Below are 23,465 nucleotides of genomic sequence, written 5' to 3'. Positions count from 1 at the left end.
TGCCTTTAGGATAAAATATGCACTCTTAAGCTAGGCATTTACAGCCTGATGTCAGTCTCCTTTCTAGACATTTCATATTAGTTTCCTTTATGTACTTTATGTTCTAGCAAAATTGGCCTTGAACTTTATGCCATTTCTCATCTCTCTCTCCCTTTGCCCAAGCTGACACTTGTGCCTGGAATGCTTTATTTCTCCCCTTTAAAAAATTATTTTTTATTATAAATGTAATCATTATTTAACTCAAATATCTCAATATACAAAGAAGAAAAGTAAATTTTATATGAATCTATGAACTGTTTTTAAAGGTAAATATTAAATTTAGCAAGGTAGTCATATTCTCTTCTGGCTTAAATTAGTTACTTTGTATTCATTTATTTTTTTTATATTGTACATTCTGTTCCTCTATAGAATCCCTCAGTACCTTTTGAAGGTCAGGATTAGTTTTCATTTTCATTTTTGTGTCTCCAGGTTCTAGCAATGTCTTGTACATAGAAGACTCCTAATTAATGTTTGTTGTATTGAAATATGCTCTGTCTTTTTCTCTATTTGAGATGAGTTATCAAACCCTGGTTCATACTGTCATTGAGTCTTGCCTATACAGTTGCAGTTGTTTTTCAGCCTGACTTTTAATGACCACATTAGATGTTTTCTTGACCAAGACCCTAGAGGGTTTGTCATTTCCTTCTCCAGCTCCTGAGGCAAATGGGGTATATGTGACTTGACTAGGATCAAAAAGTGTCTGAAGAAGAATTTGAACTGAGGAAGATGAATCTTACTGATTCTAGGCCCTATCTTCTATACACAGAGCCATCTAACTGCTCCATTTATTGCATTAGTCTGTTTTCTGTCTCCAGTGTTTCTTTCCCTTATCTAGTCTACCTGATATATTGCTGTCAAATTAATTTCCCTATTCAAAAAAAAAAAAACCAAAACAAAACTTGGCCTAATAAAGTCTGATCTCCTTAAGACATTTTAAGTTTCTTCACAATTTGTCTCCAACTTCCTTTCTGCTAATTCTCATCGTGAATGTAATGCTTCTTAGTGTTGTCCAAGCACACCTTTGACTTTTCCTGCTTCCTTTCCTTAATTTATTTTGTGTCTCTTTTCTGGAATGTTCTTTCTAACCTTAGTTCTGCCTATATCCTACTCATTTGATTCTGAAAAGCTCCTCTGGAAAAAAAGAACAGGGCCTAATAGCCTTATGAGACACCCATGGTTAGTAGGTCTGATGGGTAAAGATTCAGTAAAGGATGCTGAAGAGTAGTCAGAAAGGAGAATACCTGGAAAAGGACTTTAAAGATTATCAGAGCTGTCTCATTTTATAGATGAAGAAAGGTCAGGGAAGTTGGGAATTTTTTCAAGGTCACATGGCTAATAATTGTCTGAAATGAGATTTCAATACAGGTCTTCCTAATTCTATGTCATGTAGGGAAGGAACCAAGAGAGACCAGTCATAAAAAAAAAAAAACTTAGAAGGGAGAGAATTCAGGAAAACATACTGTGGAGATACTGAGATAGAGATGGATGTCAATTGAGAAAAAAGGTCATTAGATTTGGTAATTAGAGATCTTTGGTAATTTTGGAGAAAGCAGTTTTCCTTTAAAGATGAAATCAGAAGACAAATTATAGCAGATTTTAGAAGAGATAGAGGAGAGTAAGTGGAGATATATACTTCATATACATATATATTTGCTAATGATTTGTGGGAACAAATTTGATTTCTGAATTAACCTATTACCTAGTTTAGACAACATTCTTAATGTTTACTAGCAAACTATCCAGATGTTAGCCATTGCTTACAAGGACAGAGTGAAAAGTGAGGATAGCATACAACTGTCACAATTACTGGAAAAGCCATTCATACATCTATGTTCTACTGCAATGACATCATTTTTATGCAAAATTTTGTGGCTCTGGATTAAATTCAGCTCTCATTTAATGTCTTGTTTTAACTTTATAGAATCATTGAACTGCTATTAATATTACTAGATTTGCTATTTAAAGTCAATTTTGGGTACTCGATTGGTTAATACTGGATGTGTAGGCAGAAATATTTGAGTTCAAACCTTGTCTGACACTCACAAGCTGAGTGATCCAGAACAAGTCACTTAAACTTTCAAAGTCTCAGTTTCTTCATCTGTAAAATGGGGTAAAATAGTGGCAAAGAATTGTTGTGAGGATCAAATGAGATTAAAACTTGTTAAACACTTGGGAAACCTTTAGACACCTTGTAAATATGTTAGCTTGAAAGCTTTTCCAAATATTTTAACCTCAACAACCCTATGAAACAGAGTACAAGTAATGTATCCATTTTATCCATAACCTCTCTGAACCTGTCTTTAAGTGACTTCACTAAGATTTTACTGTAATTGGTGGAGCTGTGATAATGATGTTTTACTGCTGACAAAACACAGGGTTTTTTTTTCCAGTTTATTTTATGGAGTGATTATAAAACTTTCATTTTCTACACATGGTTTACTAGTAGAACAGAGGTGTCGATAACAGTTCATTACTGAGCTGTTGGCAGCTATTAACAAATGAATTGAGAAAATATTTTTATAATCTATTTGTGTGAAAGATATGTGGTATATGTTTAGCGATGTTCAAAAAATCTAATATTTTTATTCGTTTGTCTAACATCTTGAATGTCTTTTAATTTAAAAAAATATTTTTTAGGGTTTGTTTTTTTTTTGCAAGGCAAGTGGGGTTAAGTGGCTTGCCCAAGGCCACACAGCTAGGTAATTATTAAGTGTCTGAGACTGGATTTGAACCCAGGTACTCCTGACTCCAGGGCTGGTGCTTCATCCACTATGCCATCTAGCCACCCCTATTTTTTTTAAATTTTTAAATAAACATATCCAGTTTGAAAACTCAGTTCATTTGATGGGAAAAATGAAAGCTTTTATACTTTTTAAAACCGGAAAACTGGCTTAATATTTGCAAAATGGGTTTTGTAGATGATTAGAAAATAATGGAGTCTTCATATAACTGAAAGTTTTTGTTCTTTTGGCTTTGGGTTGGGCACATGGGCATAAATTTATTCAATGAGTAGTAGAAAAGAATTTCCCTAATTGTGTTAGCTATATTACTGCTGTTAAGAGAATGATCAGGGGAGAAAATGTTGTTTTGTATGTGTTTGCCTAGTATAAAGATTTGTTGGTAAAATACAAAATGGAAATGAACTGCTCTGCAATGAATGTTGTGTTTAAGGAAACTTTTCATTCCCAAGAAATTGAACTTAAGGACAGCTCCATTTAAACCTTTGATGTGGAATTGGAAGGCCTAGTTTTTTTCTCTAAATGATTGCTTGTTCTTTGGTTCCAAAACTAAAAGATAAAACTAGACTCTTATTCCTAATTATATGCTTCCTTTTAAAAATCATAACCAGCTTCTTGCAGTTAAAAAGGATAAGTTAAGGTTTATTGTGCTGTATTCCTATTTTTTTTTTAAATTAAAAACTTATTTAACTTCTTTCCTTTCATGTGGGTCTTTTGTCTAAGACTATCTATCTAATGAGCTCTTTTAGTGTCATTTAAAAAAAAAGATGCTAAAGGTAAATCTCATTGATAAATGCTTTAGTATTCCCATATTTGGTAAAATTCTATTTGATTTTTGCTTTTCCTCACCTCTTTTATACTCTTGCATGTTTATTTGATAGTGCCTTTTATTTCTTGACTTGCACATTGTAGCTTTGTGCTGTATTATTTCGGGCCGTTGTTTTTTTCTTGCCCAGATATGGCTTCATGGACTTGAATAATGATTATAGAAGCAGGCTTTAAAAATAGTTATAGGGTTGCTAATTGGTTACTAAATTAGAATATCATGCAGCTGGTTATATCACTTAGTGTAGTAGTCAAAGGGTTCAGACAGCAGCCAGCCAGTTCTTTACTCAGGAGGTGGAAACTTGTTGATGTACAAAACTAAAGTTATCTTTTGTTTTTAATTTTTAAACCTAGAACTTTGCTAGAGTTCTGACTTTTTTCAGAATACTTACTTTTTCTTAGTTAAGTAATATAGCTTACCATGTTCCAACAGCTTTTCAACCAAATACTCAATATTAGTAATCATTTGGATTTCTGTGGTTGCTGATGTGAAAAGCATGCTTTAAGTTTAATTCCCTTGCTAATTAAGATCAGCATAGGCTCACTTAACTTAATCTTCATATTTAATGTGAAGGGAATTGCCTTCTTTTAAATTATATTTCTGATCTGCTGCTTTTCTCAGTCTGCCTCTTAAGACAAGAGCCTGCTGTTTTCTGAAAAGTTTGTTAGGTCCTCAATTAAGTCTCTTCCCTAAGGATTTATGTTGGGATTGAGTATTTGAATATTTTGTTTGGAAGAAATAGCTTATATTTGTATAATTATTATTTGAATTTATTCATCTTCCTTCAGGGACAATATTAAGAAAATGAATTATTACATATAAAAGGATTACTATTACAATTTGACTGGAGGTATTCAGTTAGTCTTGGTTCTTAGTTTTCCCATCTTTTAAAAAGATGAGAGATTTTGGCTAGATGACTTTCTTGCTTTAAATCATGATTCTAAGACCTCATCCATTAGTGTCCAACATTTTTGTTTTTGAACCTCTTTACAACTAAAAAAATGTATTGTGAATGCCTAGGATAATAGGATATGCTACTTGTAATTTAACTTTATTAAGTACTTGAAATAACTAGAATGACAACTCCCCCCCCCATTAAAGTTTATTTTAAAAAATTTTGAAAACTAATTAGAAACATTTTATCAAACTAATTGTAAATTGATCATGCATATTTTATGTGGGATAGTCTGTAAGAATTAAAAGAAACAATCCAGAAGGACTACATGCTTACTGTGTTTTGCAAGGCTTAATAATTTTTAATAGATTTTGATGAGTATAAATAATTTAAATGAAAAAAGTTATAACTTGGAATATGTTTAACATGATTTACCATTTGTATAAACTCAATTTCAGTGATGGACTTTTTTTTAACTAAATAAAGGTTTGTATTTTTTGGCTCAATAGGTGTAGTTTTAAATCTAGTTCTGTATTAAGGGTTTTCTATTTTAATTTAAAACAAGAATGTATGAAAATGCTTGCTTTCATACCAATATGTGATTGTTATACCAATATGTGATTGTTAGAATTTTTATAGCTTTTTTATAGCTTTTATTGAGATTTATAGAGATGAAAATTCTTAGCCACTTAACTAATCAAAGAAAATGAATAGTGATCAGTTTTAATATAAAATATTTTTCAACTGGTTAATGACAAGTTCTGAATTAAGTAACTACTTAAAGTTCAGTTGTCTATTTTGCTTTTTTTTAAAACACTGTTTATACCTAAATTAACATTTGTATAGAAATAATCTCTTCAAATGTGACTTTAATTTTTTTTTTTTTTACCACTGGCTTACCCTTTTTTTTTTTTTAATTTTACAAGGCAATGAGGTTCAGTGACTTGCTCATGGTCACACAGCTAAGTAAGTATTAAGTGTTTGAGGTCAAATTTGAACTCAGTTCCTCCTGACTCTAGGGCTGGTGCCACCTAGCTGTCCCACCACTGGCATACTCTCTTACAGTGGTACTTTGACTATACTCTTAGAGAAACTTCTTAATGATTTGACCAGTATTGCCAACAGTTCTTTTGAAAATCTACCACATAGAATAGTAATATAATTAGAAGATGATCTAATTGGAATTTATTATGATTGTTAGTAATGAAATAGGAGGCAATATAAGAATGTTTTTTGCGAATATTTGAGGTAATCTTTTTTTTATTAAGGATTTTATTTGAGTTTTACAATTTTCCCCCAATCTTACCTCCCCCCCAGAAAGCAATTTGTCGCTCTTTACTTTGTTTCCATGTTGTACATTGATTATTTGAGGTAATCTTAATGGTTTCAAGATGACTTGTAACTTACGCTCATTGGTCATGATTTCAAATAGCATGACATTTGTGCTACAGATATGGAAAATGTTGTGCCATCTATATCATGTGATTATACCACTGAAGGTGTGAAGAAGCCACTCTAGTGCATTATAGTGAACAAATGAGGATATATGCATGTTTGTTGAGTATTAGTTGAGAGAATTAATTTAGCCTAGAACATTGAACCCTTGTGGTATCATGGAAACAGTTTGATGACAGGATGAGAAAAAGCAAGAATATGTTGGGCTTAGCAGTGGTCAGAGTTTCATTTAATTGCTACACAAATACTACTAAGTGCATGATCATGATCATTTTGAATCAGAGAAACACATTTACATGCTTATCCTCAGAGAAAGGATATATTTGGAACATAATTGGATAATTATTTTATGCTTTTGGTACCCTGAAAGAATTTTCAGCATGAGCCTCTTGGACTATTTGCTGCAAACTTAAATAGGAGTCACTGATCTAAATTCAACCTTCTCATTTTACAATTGACAATTTTTTTTGCTTCCACTTAAATTACTTGTAGTTTTGACCAGAAGCCAACCAAGTCTGTTGTTTGCTAACATTGCACTTCAAAATCCTACTGTCTTTAAACATTTTTTAAGAAACTGGGTACTGTTACCTTGGGCAAGCCACTTAACACCATTGCCTTGCCAAAAAAAACCCCAAAATTTGTTTGGATACATATTGCCTTAGAAATTAATTTCCTAATTTCCACGGTATAAAAAGAAAAGTTCTACAAAACTAATTGCATTGTAATGAAGAATTTATCTGTAGCTTATGTTTAGATGCAAGAAAGGCATAGTTTACTAAGCTAATATAGAATATAATAGGTCTGAATTTTGGTAATAGAAAAAACAGTAGAATTACCTTTGAATTTTTGGTTAAAGCTGTTACTAAACTTTAATCATCACAAAAATATCAATTTTTAAGAATTATAAAAGTCCTTTTAGGTGTCTATTGAAGGTAAGTAGCTTACTGTAAAATGTTCTTAAAGTTATTCTAAATAAAAGCTTTAATAAAATTGTAAAGTAATTTGATTATGGAATTTCAGTTAAACCATATGAAGAGTCTCCATTTCATTTTTTCTTTACATAGTGCATATATCATGTTTTGGTAGTTTTTTGGAAAATGTTATAACTTTGAAACTGGCAATTTTTTAAGGTAAAAATTGTCAGTAATTTAACTGCAGAAGACATATATTACACTTTTCAGATACTGAAATGTAGTTCTACCTTGTATGTAGAACATTTTAGAATAATTCTATAATTTTTAACATGAGACTTATATTAATAATTGTAATGAAACATACTTTAAAAATGCCTTTAATAGGACTATGTAAACCAAACCTCTTTCAGATCTCTTAAGTTTTGAGAGTCAGCATGGTTTGATAGAAAAAATGCTAGTTTTGGAGCACTCTTGATTCAAGGACTTTGGTTCAAGGCCTTGCTCTGTCTTAAGCAATTTAAGCTTTTTGAGCCTCAGTTTCTTCCTTTTTAAAAAATAAGGGAATTGTTGGGGCAGCTAGGTGACGCAGTATATAGAGCACTGGCCCTGGAGTCAGCAGTACCTGGGTTCAAATGTGGCCTTAGACACTTAATAATTAATTACCTAGCTGTGTGGCCTTGGGCAAGTCACTTAACCCCATTGCCTTGAAAAAAAATAAAATATGAGAATTGAACTGTTGATATAGCTGGGTGGCACAGTAGATTGCGAGGATGATCAGCTGGAGTCAGGAAGACCTGAGTTCAAATCCATCTTAAAATGCTTTGTAGCTCCTGGACAGGTCTGCTATAGTTTCCTCAACTGTCAAATGGAAGAATAACAGCATCTACTTCACACACAGGGTTGTGTGAGGATCAGATGAGATGATATTTGTAAAGCATTTAGCACAGTTGCCTGCAGGGGCACATAGTAGGCACCATATAAATGCTTCTTTCTTTTTAGGTCTTAAAGCTCTAAACCTGTAATCCTGGCAAGAAAAGATTTTTAGCTTTTTTAAAAATGGATTTTAATGTGTGTTAGTTTAGTGTTGTTCAGTTCTCTATATTCATTTATAGAACTCAAACCTGTTTGCAAAAAAAGTACAATTTCTTGCAGTATGTTTTTCCTGCTACCAGTGATTACTTCTATACTTTCATCCATTTGAAAAAAAAATTTTCCAGAAATATTGATTAGGATATGCCTCCTTCTAGGACTTATAACTTTTTTCTACTTTGAGTTTTCAAAATATTGTGAAGACAGTAAGCTCCCTGGATGACTTTATATATTTCATATGGTTTTTACTGTTTTGGGAAGGTTGGGAAGATTTAATAGAATTGAGGGGAAGACATGTACGGATATTATCATGATGATGACCATATCTATATCCTCCAAAGTATTGGGATGCTTTGTGTGATAAATGTCTTTTGCTAAACTCCTTTAAAGTATTTTCATTTTTTAATTAGTAAGATGAAGAAGGGCAGGCAAGATATCTAATTTGTAGTGTCAAAGAAACAAAAACTTGCCAAAATCAAAACTAGAAGACATTTAGATGTAAAATTATCAGCAGACGTGTTGAAACCCAGTTTTTGGCATTCCTGAAGGGGAGAGTAAACCAATGGCAGTAGTGATAATTTAACATTCAAAGGCAGTTAGTAATCACAGTTGTTTTAAATCAATGACTGTTATCCAGGGGTAAAATTCATGGGTTCATGAGCTTGGAATTGGGGGGGGGGGGGGAGGACACACACCATGCACCTTTATTTTCATCAATCTCTAATTGAAATATATTCTGAAGCATTCTGAGGGAATCCCTAGGCTTACCAGACTACTGAAAAGGATATCTGATTTTTTTTTTTAGGTTTTTTTGCAAGGCAAATGGGGTTAAGTGGCTGGCCCAAGGCCACACAGCTAGGTATTTATTAAGTGTCTGAGACCGGATTTGAACCCTGGTACTCATGACTCCAGGGCCGGTGCTCTATCCACTTCGCCACCAAGCCACCCTGATTGATCTGTGTTTTTTAAAAAAGAGTAAACCTCTAGGGGCAGCTAGGTGGTACAGTTAGCATAAACACACACACATACAAATCCTCTTTCTGATGATTTACATTTATTATGTTGGGCATTTGATTTTAAACATTTTGTTTCTTTACAGATGTGTCATTTGAAAATAGCTTATGCAAGAAGGGGAAAAGAATACATTGCATTAATATATTTCACAGATATGTCATTAGATGTCTCAGTACAATAAGTGTGAGAATCACATTATGTTCAGTCTTAGGTTTTAAATGTTTTCATTCTTTTGTTACTGTTGGTTTGTTTTATCACTCAGTGATCAAAGGGATTGGTAATTATCACTTGTTTTCTGAGAGTGGGAAGATCTATTTTCCTGTATTCTCTTGGTGCCCTCCAGTGGCAAGATTTGAGAGCTACAGTTGGATGCTGAGGAAAGAAAATTAAGTTTTTTTTTAAACTTTGAATTTATTTATTTAATTTTGAATTTTACAATTCCCCCCCAATCTGATAGTCTGTTAATCTTTACATTGTTTCCATACTATACATTGGTCTAAGTTGAATGTCTTGAGAGAGAAATCATATCCTCAAGGAATAAAAATAAAATATGTGATAGTAAAATTGCATAAGATTATGGTTTTTTTTTAAAAATTAAAGGTAATATCTTTGGTCTTTGTTCAAACTCCACAATTCTTTCTCTGGATACAGATGGTAGTTCCATTGCAGATATCCCTAAATTGTGCCTGATTGTTGCATTGTTGGAATGAGCCAGTACCTTAAGATTGATCATCGACCCTATGTTGCTGTTAGGGTGTACAGTGTTCTGGTTCAGCTTATCTCATTCAGCATCCATTCATGCAAATCCCTCCAGGCTTCTCTGAATTCCCATCCCTCCTGGTTTCTAATAGAACAATAGTGTACCATGATTTCCTCAGTCATTCCCCAGTTGATGGACATTCACTCAATTTCCACTTCTTTGCCACCACAAACAGCTGCTGTGAATATTTTTGTACAAGTGATCTTTTTACCTTTTTTCATGATCTCTTCAGTTTATAGACCCGGTAGTGGTATTGCTGGATCAAAGGGTATGCACATTTTTGTTTCCCCTTGGGCATAATTCCAAATTGCTCTACAGAAAGGTTGGATGAGTTCACAGCTCCACCAATGATGTATTTTGAGTCCCAGATTCCCCACATCCCTTCCAACATTGATCATTGTCCTTTCTGGTCATATTGGCCAGTCTGAGAGTTGTGAGGTGGTACCTCAGAAATGCTTTAATTTGCATTTCTCTAATAAATAATGATGTAGAGCAATTTTTCATGACTATGGATTGTTTTGATTTCCTCATTTGTGAATTGCCTCTGCATATCCTTTAACCATTTGTCAATTGGGGAATGGAAAAAGCTTAAAGATTTTAGAAATAAAGACAATTACCCCTATTTGAATTGTCTTTGTAGCAGGTTGAAATCATGCTCATAGAAAATAGTCTTTTAAGCATGAGATTGTCTTTGGCACAGAGTAAGGCCTTAATAAATGCTTTAGATTGGTAGCCTTGTGTTCATGTTAGTAAAGTAGAAATCATTGAAACAACAAAAGCATTTTCTTCTGTATTTTCCACTCTACTTTTTAACTTTTATTTTTTTAATATTTTAAAATAATTTAAATTGATTTGTATGGAGAAAAGGCAATTGATAACTAATAACCATATATGTCTTAAAAAGTAGCTAGGAGGGGCAGTTGGGTGGTGCATTGGACAAAGTGCTGGCCCTGGAGTCAGGAGGACCTGAGTTCAAATTCGACCTCAGACACTTAATAATTGCCTACCTCTATGACCTTGGGCAAGTCACTTTTTTTTAGGTTTTTACAAGGCAAATGGGGTTAAGTGGCTTGCCCAAGGCCACACAGCTAGGTAATTATTAAGTGTCTGAGACTGGATTTGAACCCAGGTCCTCCTGACTCCAGGTCCAGTGCTTTATCCACTGCCACCTAGCTGCCCCGGGAAGTCACTCTTAACCCCATTGCCTTAAATTAAAAAAAAAAAAGTAACTAGAGATGACTTGAAAAACATTTTAACCCTGTTTTATTTGTTGAACTTAAAATACTACAGTTCAACAAACATTTTAAGTTTTATACATTGTGCTGGTCTACAAACGAATGACTTTTCCCATAGGTCTTTTTCAAAATTGAAGTCTCCAGATGCCTTGTATTTTATTTAAATAAACATTGACTGCTTTGTCTTGTCCTAATAGAAAATCTCTTGCAAATCATTTTCCTTAAATCCTTTTTAGTTTCTTGTCTGGAGGTCTATAATCACTCACATTTTGTTTCTTGAGGAGCAAATGATATAAGAAATTTATCCCAGATACATACTCTAGAAAGACAGCATACCTATTCATTGGTCACATGTCCTGTCAGCAGAGTTTCTTTTTAGCCCCTCAATAAGGTGTACTAATCACAGCATTATGTCCCTTCTTCTTGTGGTCAGTAATGTATTTCCTTATTCCTGGAGGCATCTTTGCTTTTTCAGTCTCTGAAATGTGGAAAGAACTGCTTCTTAGAAGTCCCAGTTAACCCTGAGACTTCTGTAACTGTTTAAAGGTCCCTCTTCCTTCTCCTCTGTTTTAGATTCTTATATTCTCCAAACAACTGATAAATTTTTATTTCTCTTTTAACTTTGAAGCATCTCTTTTTGTTTCCTACCTGAATTAATTGTCTTTTAATTTGACAAGAAACACTTGGTCATTTTTGTCAAATTGGATAGTAGTGATCTTTTCTTCTAGGATTGAGACCAATCTGTACTTTGTATGCACGGTTCTTTTTTGTGGAAGAGCCATAACTGTAGTTCCTCAGTTCACCGGAATGAAGTTCACTCACTTTTCATTCTTGTTGAGATTTATAAAGGTTTGGTGAGAGTATGTGTTTTTATAATAGATTTGGCTTTTTGTGATATGAATGTTTGTTAATTAATAGCTTTCTTCTTGCTATTTTTAACCTTTACCTATTAGCCTCTTCAAGTATTCAAACTTTCTACTTTTTTCCCCCTGCTTGAATGAAATGGTATGTTTGACCATTGATATTCTCTCTATTGGTTTGTGTAGAAAGCAAAAATGGTGTAGTTTTTTTAGATCATAGATCTAGAAATATGGAAGGGACCTGAACGCTTATATAGTTGTCTTTTCTTTTTACTATGTAGAAAACAACTATTTTAAATTACAAAACAATACCAGCTTCATAAATGAAGCTTCAAACCAAAGGAAATTCTTTGTACCTATTTTGTGAAAGAGATGAGTGTCATATGATTTCTAACCCCTGAAGGTACATAAGATGAATTTTGTCACTAATATCTTCTTTATCCCTACAGCTGCTGAGGTTTGTCCAGGAACATTGCTGCCCTACTTAGCCCTACTTAATCGCATTTCTGTCAGTTTTTTTTGAAAAGACATTATCCTATTCTTGAGAGAAAACCTTGGCCTAGTAGAGAAAGGGGCAGATTATGGTATAAAGGAGACCTGGATTCAATTTCTAATTTTGACATTTATTATCTTTGTTACTTTTGATCAGTGATTTAAACTCTCAGTATTTCAGATCCTGCTAAGATGAGTTGTTGATTTATTATTTGTGAGAGTTCACTACACAGAATCAAAGGTCTAAACAAACAAAAATTTTTATCTATATACCTTATGTGAATTCCTTTTGTGAATGACTTGTGATTTGAACCTTTTTGTTCTCTGCATTTCATTGGAACCATCTAGTTTTAGCTAATTAATTAAATCCTTTCCACATATTAACTCACTTAAAAGCCTTCACATCCAATTTTAGTAAACATATGTGGTATATGTACTGGCAACATAAAGAGAAAAACTGAATAGACCCTGCTTTTAAATTTTATTTGAAATGGAATGAAATCCTATATTGATAGAAAAATAAAGAAAAATATATGCAAAACATAAACCAAATAATCTAGGGTTAAAAGGTAAGAGCAATTTCAGGGATTCTGTAAGAGGTGATACTTGAACTGAGTTTTAAAGGAAGCTAGGGATTCCATAAGGCAGAGGTGAGAAGGGAAAACTGGGGGATAGCTCATGCAAAGTTAGAAAGATAGAAAATGTAATGTCATACAAGAGACAAATGAGCAGTTCAGTTTGACTTGTATCGAATGTTTTAAAGAAAATAAAATGCACTTATAAAACAGGGTTTTTTAACTTGGAATCTGTGGAATTAAAAAAAAACTATTTTGATAATTATTTCAGTATAATTGCTTTTCTTTGTATTCAGTTTAATTTGATTAAAGACATTATTTTGAGAAGGATGCCATCAACATTGTTCCATGCCATAAAAATGGTTAGGACCCTCTGTTGTAAAGATAGGTTAACAAGCAATTTTTAAGTGTTAGCTGTATTTCAGGCACTGTGCAGAAAACTGGGGATAACAAAACAAAAATAAAAATAAGACAAAAAGAGTAGACTAGATTCAAATTATTAGAATTTTAAAAAGCTGAACAGAAGAATTTTCATTTTTATCGCTTAGGGGAGTGACTTGGTCAAGCTTGTGTTTTTCTTCCTTTCCTTTTGACAGCTGTTTTGCCTTTGAAAAGGCTAGGGACTAGGCCAGTCAGGAAATAGTTAGGAAGTGATTACAAAACTCTAGGTGGGATGTCATCCATTTGTTTCACCACAAGCTTGATCTGATTTGTTTTCAACTTGAATACTGTGCTATATTATGATGTAATTGGCCACATAATTTCTTAGGGAGAAAAGATAAGAGTAATACAAAAAAAAAGGGTTAAAAATATTTTCCCCTTCACTCTAGGAAGGCTTCACAAGTGAAATAATATTTGTCTTTTCTCTATAGGAATATCCAATTAACCTGTTCCCCTTAATTTTTTTTCCGGTTTTTGCAAGACATATGGGGTTAAATGGCTTGCCCAAGGCCACACAGCTAGGTAATTATTAAGTGTCTGAGATGGATTTGAACCCAGGTACTCCTGACTCCAAGGCCAGTGCTTTATCCACTATGCCACCTAGCTGCCCCTCCCCTTAACTTTTATAACCTTAAATACTTTAAATTACCTTAAATACATGGGTAAGATATAAAGGGATGACCTTTTTATTATATGCACCTGGGTGACACAGTGGATGCAACAATGAACTTGTAGCTAGGAAGATCTGAGTTCAAATCCAATATCAGACACTTATTAGTTATTTGACTTGGGACAAGTTATTTAAACTCTGTTTGCATTAAATTTCTTATATATATAAATTCAAGGTAATAGTAATACCTACTCCCAGGGTTGATGTGAAGATCAAATGAGATAATATTTATTAAGTGACTTGTACATGGTTGGCATGATGTATAGGTATTAGAAAAGTGCTAACTGCCACAAGACATACCTTAATTTTGGGTTCCTGAAATTTGAAAAAAAAAAGTATTACATAAAGTTCTTGAAATCTAGTTTTATTCATCATGAAATTCAAGGACCTTCTGCTCATAGCTTTCAGGCATCTTTTGGGCAAGTCTAGTGTGTGTACTCATGCTTAATCCATTCTGTTTCATGAACCTGAAGCACCAATTGTGTCCTCTTTTGAAATCAATCACTTTTTCATCAGCAATTATTCTTGCCTCATGTGGAACCGAACCATCTTTGTGGTTACAGGAATTCCAATGGCCCTTTGCTCTTCAATCCCCTCTCTAAATCAGGTCATTTGGCTGACTTGCCTCTCATGGCCTTCTTCTGCTGGGGTGTTTTCAGTAGGGTTTCTTTTTCCAGTAGCCAGTCTCAGATTGTTTTCTCAATTGGAGGAGGATCAAGATTAGGTTCAGTAGCTCACTATCCATTCACTTTGGCAAACTGGATCACTTTGAACTTGAATTCAGCACTATCTGAAATTCTTTTCTGAGCCATTTCTGGGCAGAATGTGGCCAAACATAACCTAATAATACCAGTAACAAATGCGAAACAATGAACCCAAAGAGAATAAGCGAGAACAACTGGGAAATGCAAGTAAAAAAAAATCTACAATCACTGTATTAGACACTTGCAGTTTTTAGACCCCAAATTTTTCGGAAAAGGGTGTGTCGTGTGTGTGTGTGTGTATGTGATATTATCATTTTAATTAATATCATCAATTATAAATTTATTCTTATTCTTATTTGCCAACTTTGTGCCAGGAACTGTTAAGTTCTGACAGTTCAAAGAAGGCAAAAAACAGCCCATGCTCTCAAGACAATAAAATGGGAGTAGTCTCAGAAGGAAGAGACTAAGATTAAGGAGGATTGGGAAAGATGTTAGCTGAAATTTGAAATAAATCTCCTCCCCCCACCTCCAAACTCCCCTCCATCCCTGGGAAGCTAGGATGTGGGGGGTGAGTACAAAGCATTCCCAGAAAAATAAGGGACAGCTAATGAAAATATGCAGAGTATTCCTAGATACTTTTTCAGATACACATAAGATAGTGTGTTTTACTCAAGAACAACAAAGTAGGTCAGTGTCACTGGATCACAGAGTATGTGGAGGGGCAAGAGAGGGGAATAAGGTATAAGAAGACTGGAATAATAAGAACAGGCCAGGTTATGAAGAGCTGTAAAAGGGAGGTAGAGGATTTTATATTTGATCTTCGAGGCAGTCTGAAGAAGAGTTCTAAAAATGTTATAACAATAATCCCCACAACATGGAATCTTGGCAAATGTTAGAGTTTGGGTGTATGTGTCTGTTTGAGTATATATACATGACAACATAAAAATACCTATATGTCATCTACCTATTTACAGGATTCCAAACATCAAAACAAAAAAAAAATACCCCTATTAAAGTTGTAATGACAGACTATTTCAGTAAACAATTTTAGAGGGTACTGAGGTAGAGAATCTGGTAATGCCAGCTGATTTTGGGGAGTACTTCAGCCTTTAATTTTCTTAAACTTATAGGTACTTAGAAAAACATTTAGAAAACTGCTTTCTGTTGGTGGGTAGGTGAGGAAATTATATTTACAATTCTAAAGAGCTCTCTGGATTGAGAGAACTGAAAACTCTTTTGAAGTTTTGGCATGAAATAACTTGAATTTTCGTTGAACTGGTCTGTTCTGAGTTGGTTTGAGGTGTTGCAAACATTTTCCTTTTGGAGGTTTGAAGCTGAGCCTTGGAAGCATTTTTAGTTCTTTTTATGAATAGAGTCATTGTACAGAGTGGGGAAAGTAATATGTGGAGAAAACTACTGGTTATAATCAAAATATTACTGAGATACATACTAGAATTTGTCTAATTTTGGATCTGTCTTTAGGCTTCATATATTCAATATAAAGAAGGAAACAAGGATAGGTACCTACTTTGTGTCAAGCAATGTTTTAAACATTTTACAAATATCTCATTTTAGATTTGACAAAACTGAGCTAAACAGAGATAACACAGCTGTATTGGATTTTAACTGAAGTCTTCCTGAGTGCAGGCCCAGTGCTCTTATTCACTGTACCATCTACCTTGTAACATGACTTGTATTGTCAATATTCCTGTAGTATAGCAAATATTGGATACATTTTTGGAATTATTAACCTTATCTATTTAGGAATATACTCATTGCAAATGATTCTTAATTCTTGTAAATAATTTGATTATTTCTTTTTAGTATGAGAAAAATTCCTTAGTTTCATTTGTAACTAACATAGTTAATAGCTGATGCTTCTATCCCTCAGTATTGTTTGGATGGTTGGTTGAGGGTAGTGTGATTCATGAAAAGGATGCTGTATTTGGCACCAGAACACCTAGTTTTGAATCCACTTAAGCTTTTAAACCTTTGGCAAGCCACTTGACTTCTCTGGGCCTTGTTTTTCTCTTCTGAAAAGAGTGAGTGTTCTGGATTAGAAAGAACCACTAAAACTTATTTTGTTTTTCTGTTAGCTTCTTTACTCCATTATTTTACTTCTTATTCTTTGGCTACTTCATTGTGTTTAGGGATCAGATACTTTAGATCAGTTGTGCAAAATTTGTCTTAACCTTAATGCCACTAGCACCAATGTGGTTTTTAGTTTGATTCCATGCTGTATATAATAAATACAAATCATGTTATGATTTTAGTCTTTAATGGACCTTGAAGTTTTAAATAAACTCTGCTTTTCTTTTAAAATTGTGATTTGAAATTCCTTAATTGACACTATTCTAACTAAATAACTGGTTTAGTCAGATAAAATGTGATCATAGAAGAAACTGGGGAAAATGTCTCTGTTTACTTTGAAAATCTTCTCTATTGATATTGTTTTAATTGTCATCACTATACTAGTCAAAAGCAAATTTAGGTATCAGTTCCTTATTTTTTCCTTTGAATTTCAATCCTGCTTTTCTATATCCTTGGTATCCCCATTCTCCCAGTTATCAGCATTTGAAGTTTCAGAATCATTTTTGACTTTTCCCTTTTTCATTAACTAGTTTAAATAGTTGTTGAGTGTATGATGCTTTCACTAAAATATCTTGTCTTTCACCTCTCTCCTCTCTCTTCACATTGTCATCACCCATCTTAATTGCCATTGTTTCACATTCGAATGATTTGGAATTGCCTTGTAGCTAGTCTTATCACTAGTCTCTACCTTTTTAATTACCTGATGAAAGGCAGCTAATGGCACAGTGGGTAGAGTGTCAGACCTGTTAGGAAGACCTGTGTTCAAACCAGTCTTAAGACACTTCTAGGAATATGACTCTGGGTAAATCATTGGACCTCTGTTTGCCTTGGTTTCTTCAGTGGTAAAATGAGAAGATAATATTTACCCAATAGAATGGTCATGAAAATGAAAGAAGATGATGTTTGTAAAAGTACTTTGTACAGTGCCTGGCTCATAGTAGGGATTGTATAAATGCTTCTCCCTAGCCCTGTGCAGGGCACTGTGCCAAGTCCTAGAGACAAAGGCAAAAACAAATTGGTCTTTGATCTCTTGGAGCTTACATTTTGCTGGAGCAGGGGACCAAGGCATAGCAGTCACAGTAAATACCCTAAGCCTTGGATAGAAGAAAGGAACTCTGTCAAGGAGTGCATATAGGAATCAAAGACAACTTTTGTAAAGAGAGTGAATTGAGAGGTGAAAGTTTGTATTTAAGGAACAGTTTTCAGTTTTGAATTAGAATGGAAGATGCTTGAAGAGTATTAATATAAAATAAATGTGGAAAAATAGTTAGGTTGTAGATAGAATGAGAATTCTTATACTTTATCCCTGAGGAAACACAGATCCAATGAAGATTTTTAAAAATTCACTTCAGTTTATAATAACCACCTAGAAATATAATTAGGCTCATAAATACAAAAATAGTCCCATATCTTAAGGAAGTTATATTTTATTGGGAGGGGGAAAATTATATGCAAATGAGTAACTGGGGCTGTAGGCTTTTAGGCTTTGTGGAGGGTGTAGCACTTAAGCTGAGGTTTGAAGTATATTAGAGTCCAAAAAGCAGAGTTGAAGAAGGATTAAGTTCTAATATCAAATGCCTCTTGTTTGTGTAGAGGAATGGAGGTACAGTGTTGTATTATTATAGGTAACAGCTGATAGACTGCCTTGGAACATAGGTACGCACAGAGTTATGTACATAACCCTGGTAAGGTAGGCTACAATCAGGTTAGGAAGGGCTTTAGAAGCTAAACAAGGGGATTGGGATTTTTCCCTGGAGAGGAGAGAGTCACAGGGGTTACTTGAGCCAGGGGAATGGCATGGCCAAAATCAAAGAATATTTATTTGACAACTGTGTAGAGGATAGGGGAAGAGATTAGGAGCAGAGATTAATTAGAATGTTGTAATCGATTAAGTAAGAAACTGGTGACAGTATGTTATTCCACAAATATTGATTAATTGCCAAACACTGCACTTGAGCCTGGGAATACAAGGACAAAAAGGGTAATCCTGCTCTTCAAGGATCTTACATGGGATTTGATGTGTACAGTTGGAAATATGCAAAATAAAAACACAATTACTTGGGAGAGGAAGGTTTCTATTAGTTAAATGAAGGATTAAGGAAAGACTTTGTGTAGAAAGTAGCACTTGAACTGAATTTTGAAAGAAATAGGAATCTTGAGAGAGAGGAGGAGAATAATTCAGGCAAGGGGGAAAGGCATGGAGGTGGGAGATGTTTATCTATCATGTGCCTGAAGTGTAGAATATAAGGGAAGGAGGGATATATGATAAAGATGAAAGTTAGGGGTAGTTTGGGAAGTGTTTTCAAAGCTCCCCCCTCTCCTTCCTAGAGGTAATAGGGAAAGCTCTTAGATTTTGAGTGTTGTGGTCAGATTGACACTGTAGGAAATCACCAGCAACTATGTGGTGAATGAATATGTTGAAGTGGCATAGTAACCTGAGAGAGGGAGTCTAGTTAGAAGATTATTTTCAGTATTCCAAATAAGAGAAGATGAGTTTCAGTCAGGATTGTGGCCATGTGAATAGAGAAAAAGAGGTATTACTGGATTAATGGAAGGAACTGAAGGAAACTGAACTAACTGAAGGAAACAAACATTTTCAGACATTGCCAGGGTCTGTCCTTCTTCCTTCCTTTTTCTTTTTTTTTTTTTAACTATACTTTTTGGTTACAAGAGAAGTCTGAAGGGGCACAGTCAATAGGCAGTGAATAATGTAAAAATAAAAAGAAGAAATGAATATTAGTAAATATTTTTTAAGTGCACAGAAAAGAACAGAACAGAATTCAGAAAGGGGCACAGGCAAGCAGAGTGGTGTTAACTATCTTGTTAAATGTTTGCACACTTAAATTTTACAAAATGGATGTGCAGATTATTTGTCTTGTTTATTGATTTCCATTGCTGTTCAAGCACTTCGGCATAGCAGCCATTTATCTGAAAAGTTTTGCATATGTTACTTTGTAGAATAGAGACACAAACATTGTAAAGATTAGTTTAATTATTACATCTACATTTACCATAGTGTACTGACCTCCTTTTGTTATCTTGATAGTTTGCAAGAGTTCATTTGTATTAGTGCTTTATTTCAGTTAGATCTAGGAAATTGGGATAGAACCAACTATGTTAATATAGCTTGAAATTGTCATAAATGTAAATATAATTATTAAAATATGAAAAATAAGGAATAAAGTTAACATAAAACCCTCAATTTATTAAAATAAGCATTTTAAAATAAATAAATTTCAAATAATCTGAACCAAAAATGCTTATTGTGCCCTCATCCTTGTCTGAATAAAGTATCAATATTTTTGGTATAATTGCAGTCATTGGGCATATTCTGGTTCTGTTGAATTTTGCTTTGTAACAGTTTGTGTATCTTTGCATATTTCCTTAAATCTTTTTATTATAACGAAAATGCCATAGATAAAGTAAGCCACCTACCTATTCTCTGATTTGACATAAGGTTGTATCTCTTTTTTTTTTAAATGGGAGGGGTGTAATCGGGAATACAAAATTCTTGCAAATAAAGCAGCTGCACATATTTCTGTAAAAGTCCTTTTTTGTAGTGCTGTAGAAGAGGAATTTTATTAAGTTAAAGAACATGAGTTTTATGACTCCTATATTTCAAAAATTTTGTGGTAGTTTTCAACCTCACAACAGTTTAATAAAGCCCTCCCCCCCTTTTTCTTCACCACTACTGGCTTTGTTTTATCACTTTTTATGTACTGACTTTTGTGGAATGTTAACCATTTTATGTATACTTTGAAAAAATTTAAAAACTTTATTTGACTGTTTATTCCTTTCTGTTTCATTTTGTGGAATTGGTAAGGTGAGATGAATTGTTAAAGTCTTGGATCTCAGTTTTTTCATTTTTAAAAGTAGGGTATTGGAGTAGATGGTCACAAGCTAGCTTTTGATCCAAGCTTCTAAACACTTTTTTTAAATTTGGATTTTTGCAAGGCATGGGGTTAAGTGACTTGCCCAGGATCACACTGCTAAATAAGTGTCAAGTGTCTTGAGGCCAGATTTGTGCTCAGGTCCTCCTGACTCCAGGGCCAGAGCTCTATTCACTGAGTCACCTAGCTGCCCCTTCCTAAATGGTTTCTGCTTCTCTTAACTCTTCACATGGTAGCTCTTGACATTATTAGAGTGCTTCTCTGAACTGGAACAGTTTCTTGGTAACCTGGAGAGAAAGTTGAGCCAACATACAGTTGGCAACAATGGAGCAGAAAAGGAATGGGCAGTTTTCAGAGATTTGGTATATAGAACTATATTTGCCCATCTAGGTCAGAACATCAAGACTGGTTTGATGAAAATGAAGGGGAAATAAAGAAGCTGCTAAATGAAAAACAACTCCAGTGACTTTACTAGCAGATAGTTTATCCATTTTTAAGAAGGCAGTATTTAATTCTATCAAAAGTAAAGTACAAGTGAAGCTTTGAGAAATAAAGAATTGACTCCATATGAAGGCAGGTAAAATTCAGTTTTAATGCTGATAGTAACAATCCAGAGTGTTTTTATGATGCTCTGAAGGCTATTTATAGATAAAAGACCTATGGGTTCATCTCAGCTACTTAGTGGTAATGTATCCATATTGATTAACAATAGAGATCTGACCCTAGAGAGATAGACTGAACACTTCCATAGTATTCTTAACAGACAATAATCATCAATCAATGCAGAAACTATTGACCATGGTAACTTGAGGTAACTCAAGTTGAAGTCAATCAGTCCCTAGCTGAAGTTCTAACTGAAGAAGTGGTTTTGAATGCTATTAGGCTCCTTTCAAGTGGCAAAGGATCTAGTGCTGATTCTATTTCAGCTGAGATCTACAAGATGGTGGTGGGTGGGGGTCATTGCTCATAAAAAAGCCAACTGATAAATTCTGGGTTATATTACATGAAAAGATTATCCACCAGGAATTCATGTCATCCATCTCTGTAAAGGTAAAGGGAATAGATTGTCCTGTGACAATCACAAGGGTATTTCTCTTTTAGCCATTGCTGGAAAGATTCTTGCCAGTGTCCTCAATAGACTGATCCTTCACCTGGAAGTAGGTCTGAGAGCCGGGTTGACTTCAGAAAGGGTTAAGGAACAGTGGATATGGTGTTTGCAGCCTAACAATGCCAGGAAAAATGTCAGGAGCAGAACAGAGTTCTGTATACAGCATCTGTAGATCTGATCAAGGTCTTTGATATCATAAGTCCTGAGGGTTTATGGAAAATTGTCAGACTTTGGTTGCTCAGAGAAGTTCATCAGTATTGTATGTCAACTGGCATGCTTCCCTGGGTTCTGGATAGTGGATGATGCTCTCAAGACTTCCCAGTCACCAATAGAGTGAAACAAGGATGTGTTCTCACTCCCATACTTTTTAAAGCATGATGTTTTCAGCCATGTTCTCAAATGCCTTCACTGAGGATGAATATGGCAAATTCTTCAGTTTGAAAAGACTGTAAGCCAAGACCAAAGTGGAGGAAGTGTTAGTGTGTGATCTTCTGTTTGCAGATCTGTGCACTCAATGCAGCCTCTTGAAGCTGAGATGCAATAAAGTATGGATCAATTCTCTGCTACTTATACTAATTTTGGTCTAACAACACCAAGAAAACACAGGTGCTCTATCAGCCAGCACCACACCATCTATAAGTGAAATCATTGATCACAGCAAATGGAGAAGTTTTGAGTACTATGGACAAGTTCAGTTAGCTCCTTTCCAAGGAGGTACATGTTGACAATGAGATTGACACTCATATGGCCAGAGTTAGCTCAGTATTTAGGAGATTCTGAGAGAAAGTGTGGAAGAGAAGAGGTATTAGACTAACCAAACTGAAGGTCTACAGAGCCATTGTGCTGACTTCATTGCTATATGCCTGTGAAACCTGTACAGTCTACCAGTGCTATGTCAGGAAACTGAATCGCCTTCATTTGAATTGTTTTAGGAAGATTCTGAAGATCACCTGGCAGGAGAAGATAGCAGGCCCTGAGGTTCTTCCTCAAGCTAAACTGCTTAGCATTCCAACATTACTACAGAGAGTGCAACTTTGATGGGCTGACCATGTTGTTCAAATGCCAAACATACACTTGACAAAAAAGACTATTTTACGGAGAGCTCACATACTCGCAGTGGTGTCGGAATAAGTGATACAGGGATTACCCTGAAGGTCTCGCTTAAGAACCTTAGAATTGATGGTGCAGCGTAGGAGACACTGGCACAAGACTGCCTACCATGGCATGCCCTCATCAGAGAGATTATCTTTAAGGTTTATTACTCTAATTCTGATGTTATAATTCTTTGCATACTGCCTCTCCTTCCCATTTCTGTTCTATTTGTACCCCCTACCATACTTCAAGACCCAGTTTAGGTGTCACCTTCCCTTCACCTTCCCACCTTCTCCATGACAAATGTCTCAGAATTTTGCCTAGATTGCCTTTGGACTTTAGTTCATTCTCCCTTGCCATCATGGTTATTTATGTTTTTGTTGTATTCCTCTATGCTAAGCTAAAGATTTATGTAATTTTTGTGAACATAATCACAATATTTCATATGGTACATAAGTTAATATTTATTATTTTTATTTGAAGTAAATAAGAGAACTTGTCCAATCTTTCTGGGATTGAAGAGAGATGGCAGCCTTCAGAGAATGTTGATGAGCCTAATATGATCTTTAGATAACTA

General features: G+C 34.4%; 1 protein-coding gene across 16 annotated transcripts in view; it reads left to right on the top strand.

Annotated features, from left to right (window-relative positions):
• The window catches only part of PICALM (phosphatidylinositol binding clathrin assembly protein), a 120,839-nt gene that overhangs the window by 16,529 nt on the left and 80,845 nt on the right, over positions 1 to 23,465 (top strand). The window lies entirely within an intron of this gene.

The sequence above is a fragment of the Macrotis lagotis genome, chromosome 1 (genome assembly GCF_037893015.1).
Source record: "Macrotis lagotis isolate mMagLag1 chromosome 1, bilby.v1.9.chrom.fasta, whole genome shotgun sequence".
NCBI lineage: Eukaryota > Metazoa > Chordata > Mammalia > Peramelemorphia > Peramelidae > Macrotis > Macrotis lagotis.
This window is presented reverse-complemented; position numbering and strand designations above follow the sequence as displayed.